Source organism: Lygodium microphyllum, chromosome 19 (assembly GCF_053477565.2).
Source record: "Lygodium microphyllum isolate KBCC chromosome 19, Lygodium_microphyllum_v1.1.10, whole genome shotgun sequence".
NCBI classification, from domain to species: domain Eukaryota; kingdom Viridiplantae; phylum Streptophyta; class Polypodiopsida; order Schizaeales; family Lygodiaceae; genus Lygodium; species Lygodium microphyllum.
The window spans coordinates 7561794-7567236 of record NC_141153.1 but is presented as its reverse complement, the minus strand read 5'-3'; positions in this window follow the sequence as shown (position 1 = coordinate 7567236).

The following is a 5443-nucleotide window of genomic DNA, read 5'->3' as shown; positions in this document are numbered from 1 at the left end:
AGCGCTGTAAATCTCGACTTAAGTCTGTCTCCGTCTCCTAATTTTCATACAATTTAACGCTCTCTCCTTTTTTTTTTTCTTTAACAGATACTAAGTCCTTATTCCTTATGTTAATAATTCGAAACTACTTAGAGTCTGGGCATGCAATTTTAGAAACTAGGCTTGAACATAAGTACGATCTTTACATATCAAAAGATACCTTTCGCAAAAAGTAAATAACTAAGTTCACATACGCAGCCATATGCTTGTTTTTTAATAGTTTGGAGAAGTGGATTTCACTTTTTGTTGCTCAAAATTGAAAGTGAATCTTGCATAGAATAATTAACATCAAATAAAGGTATTATATTTTATTCATGGATATTGGAAATTTAGCAACTCTATTGAAGGTGATTGAATATATAACTCGAGTTTAAGTAACCACGAATGTACTTGATTTTCAAATTTTTAGAAGCCATGGATCATATAGAAAGTGGAAGAAGTGTATTTATTTATTCGATATCAAGAAGTATGAAATAGATCATATATAATGTATTCATACACTAAATTAGGTTTGATATAGTCATACATCTTAATTTGTACACTTAAAACAACAAAATGTGTGATTTAGTTAGAAACTTGTCATACAACTTGAAATGCTACACATAAAGGGCACCTTGCAAAAGATAAAATGGAAAACTGTAAATTTTCATAATCAAAGTTAAAGATTTGGTAGTTTTTATGTTTCTCTTTTCTTTTATCTTTTGTTTAAGACTTAACTTTTAACTTCTTAAAAGCAAAGTAGTAACAAAAAATAACATATAAACATGCCATATAACGAGCATGCCGAAGAGCTAGCAGAAGTCTCTTCCTTATTTTATAACTATAAGGGAATGATCCATTTCCCTATCTATCGTGATAACATATACAATTTTCTTTGTTTTTCTTTACTATTGATGATGAACAAAAATGAGAAAATATAGATTCTAACCTTGTCTTGAGAGGACCATACTCTACTCAATATATCTTAGCCAACAAGTAGTCAATCCTAATAGTCCTATAACACCATAAGATCTTCATTGTACGATTGTTTGGTTTGACCAACTAGCTAGAGATCCCACACAAGTTGCTCTAGAATAGCATAAAGCATACAAACACATCCATGCTAATATTCAGGTCTACTAATTTGCATTGGCAAGCTGACTCTTATGAAGACTCCTCCATGCTCTTTCGTTATATTGTCCCAAGAACATAGAATACATCTTTGGCACCTCTCACTAGAGATGTGCATGTGTCTTTTTGTTGGCATCATCATACCAACCATTTTGTGGAGTTGAGAAACATGTAAAAGTTATAACCAAAATACGAAATGTGGTGCAACTATCCATTATATCCACTCAAAATGGATATAATGGTTGTTTCTCACCTCAACAAGGCTTAGATAACCCCCAAGAAGCTCCTTCACAAAGTTGGGAGCAGGTTGGAACAAGCTAGGAGAAGGGAAGAATCCATGCATGCGTGGAGAAGAAGAAATAACAACTACCATAAAACCTTGAGCTAAAGCTTTGAATCCGAGCTAAAGCAAAGGATGAACAAGCTCCTCATAAGCCCGCTCTAATACCAATTAAAAGGTAGAGTCTGAGTGGAATCATGTAAGCAAAAGCAAGAGCTATTGCAAATGGAGAGAGAGAGAGCGTATGTGGAAACTCCAATAGTCACAATGTGTGGCCGGTCTTCCCTTATTCAATAGTTAATGAAAGAATAAAGAATAAAATGATTGTAATGGGTGCTTACCACCTGCACCATACAAGTGTGCAATCACAATGTGTGTAGTGAATACAAGGTAATGTAGGCACACAAATGCCTTTACCCCCACCACCTTGCAATTTATTGTTTCACCCATTTCTCTTATTTCCTTCACTACAAGCTTTACTTTCCTTGATATATTTATTCGTCAAGGGCATACTTTTCAACAACCCACCCTATCTAGACTTTTTTGTAGTGTTATGAGCTCTATCTGAGGATGGCTTTTACGTATGATGAGCATTATCCCCACAAACCCCAACCATATCTCTTTTCTCAAATTTGAATTCTCGCTCCCAAGCTGCTCACTCTACGAACACTAAACTATCCCTTTCCTTTTGACTAATAAAGCAACATTTATGTTAACATTCAATGTGATATTATGTTGAAATGTTAGGATGTTCTACTCAAAAATAATTTAAGTAATTAGAATTCATATAAACATTAAGTACAATATAATATGGTGAATGTTTCTACATATATCCCAAACCTTATAAATATTGGGGTGAAGCTAACCCATTCTTTTGAATTTTTCTTTCTCATGAATGGTAAAAGAGCCTTCATAACCTCGATATACCTTGGAAATCTAGGCAAATATAAAATCTCAAAATTATAACTCAACCTACTCGACTTTTGAACAAAAATTTGAATAAATTTCAACTAATTGGTGAATATTAGCCAGTAAAATTATCCCTAGCCTCAACAAATCCTTGCACTAATTGAGATTGTTTAATCTTGATCCATTAACTAGAAAGCAAAGGGTCCATCCAATGTAAATCTGGCACATTGACTTGTTTGGGTACACCTTACCAAGCCAGGATCTCATGAGTTTTATCCATGGACAATTCTCTTCCAAACTATTGAATAGATGGAAAGCCAAAGCCTTTTCCCTCATTAGGAAGACCTAAACCTCGTTCACTAGTGCTTACAATAATCACGCGCTAGTCTTTTTCCTCTTGATTGATTCCATAGCTAAGGGTTGCAAACACTTTCTCTATGTTGACCCATGTACCTTGGCTAAAGTTTACATCATAGCTAAGAAGGTGATCATAAAAGGTAGTATTACTTTGATAACCACCATCTTGCCTTCAAAGCTAAGTGGACATATGCAACCATTAGTTTTTCTTTTAGTCTTTTGCTCCACCCATTGGGTTCACTACTGCATGGTCACACTAATGCCTACTAGACATCCTAGGCAACATAAAAGTTACATGTGCTAAATTGTGAAGTAATTTCTATCCACCAATGGTTAGCATGCTAGCTTCTTAAGGGATATCTTCTTCTTCTCCCTAAGCATGACATTCTTAGGCCTGTTATTCTCCTTATTGTCAATATTATATGCATTTTGATCATAACCCTATTTCCTTGATTGTTATTTCGAGCTTTTCGCTAACCCTTCTCAATTTGGTTAATTTCCTTTCACTTAGTTTCTTGCCCTTCTTTTCCTAGTTGTTGCAAGTCAAATTGCCATTTGTTGGATGATACCTCTCTTCCTTTTTTCACTATATTCTTGACTTCTTGCTTTCCTCAATGGTCTCCTTCCAAGGGCAATCCTTAAGTTAATGTACTCCCTACTACACATGAAGCATGTGTTTGGAAAGGTAGAAAACTTGACATCCACCAATGGTTTGATACCATTGATAACAAATAACTTTATGATGTGTTTGGAAAGGTAGAAAACTTGACATGCACCAACAGTTCGACCCCATAAATACAACCTTTGTTCTCGGCTTTGAGAACTCCATTGGATGTAGTAGTAGTTAATGGGATGTATATGGTTCTCCCTAGTGATTTGAGAAGCACATCAAACTCCCCATTCATCCATATAAGCAGGCTTGGGAAGTTGGTCAAATCGGACATTAGGTTTGCAAGACCTCCTCCAAATTGAAATTTGCTCACCAAGGACTGAATATACCGAGTTGCCTTTTGTAAATGACTACTAACACCAATATAAGAACTCTCTTGGCCTTGCAAGCCACCAAGGCCAAGAACAAGCCTTTACCAACAACACACTTAAACAAATTGAGAGAAGCTTAAGAGTCAAATGTGACCCAAGACCAACGTGAAAACTCCTCTTCCATCGGCTTTCACAATCATTTCTCTCCATTAGCTCTTCACTAGTAGAAGCAACACCTATAGTCCATATCCATTGATTCATCTTTCTTTTATTATTCTGCGGAGCCCTCCCATGCATTTTGGCCCTTAGCCACCCTCTTGCCCCTTCCATTCATAAAGCAAGACATGGCACCACATGTCACAGGGAAAAAAGGCAAATAAATGTCATTGAGTGGTAGTTAATGACTTTAACATGTGCACCACGTGAAAGTGGGCACTCTTCATGTTCTCCTCTTACTTCTCATATATACCATGAAGACTCATGGATAGGGGGGTAGAGTGCTTTGAAGTTGAGAAATATGGGAGATCCTCCTATATACCATGGAGAATCATGGACGAGGGGTAGAGCATTTTGAAGTTGAGAACTGTGGGAGATTCTCCTATATACCATGGAGAATCTTGGATGGGGCACAAGGTTTGGCTTGCTTGAATCTAGATACTGTGCTCCATTACTTAATCAACCTATTGGAATACCTATCGTTGATAAAATACAAAAATATTTAGTCAGTCCTCTTATAGATTAGGCTATTTCCCCCCAAGTGTATCATTATCTTGAAGGTGGTAAGACCTCTTGGGTAATAAGTAGGGAAGCATAGAAAGAAAACACTCCATAACCAAGCTTCATGATGCAATTGTTTTTCTAAATAAAAATAATTAGGCGCTCATTCTCCCAATGCTTTGCGTCGATGTTCTCTTGATGCAAAGCATCAAGATCAGGCTTCAAAGGGCATGTTTCATGTGGCTAATGTAAATAATAAATTCATATTATTTAATAATTAATATGTAATAATCAAGGAGAGAGGAAAAATAGTCAAGAAAAAAGTCGAGATTTTTATAGAAAAATAGAAGGTTTCGGGGGATGATGAGGCTCCCTTGTGGCACCCCCAAAAATCTTCTAGTAATATAAGTATACAAGGAATAGAAAGAAAATGTGTGTGTGTGTGTGTGTGTGTGTGTGTGTGTGTGTGTGTGTGTGTGTGTGTGTGTAAAAGACATGTTTATTTGTGTAGTGTCATAAATGTGTATCCTCTATCTTGCTCTGATAGTTTTTATTTTCTCTCCTTTCTTTTTCATTCTCATGTCCCTTATAATTTTCATCTCATCTATATGCACGTTGTGTACACATATATATATGTGTATGCACATGTGTATCTGCATTGTTGCATGTATATGTACATGTACATATTTCTGTGTTGTATGTTTGCATATGTGGGTGTGTGTATGTTTGTAAGTGTATTTCATAAGCGTGTATTCATTCTCTCTCATCTATCATTTCTCTCTCCACTTTTTCTCCCTCATATATATGTTTAGATGCATGTGAGTGTGCAAGTTAAGGCTTGAATCAACAAGGAACGAAACGAATTTGAGTCCTAGATTAGGTTGATGTAGTTGTGATGTCTCAGAGTGATGAGCCTCCAATAGCAGCAGCCCAAGTAAAAGAGTTGCACTTTCCCAATGACGAGCCTCGTATCATTTGATATGTCTTTTATAAAAGAATTCAACAGAGAGAGAGAGAGAGCTACATACAAATTTTCAAAGATTCACACAC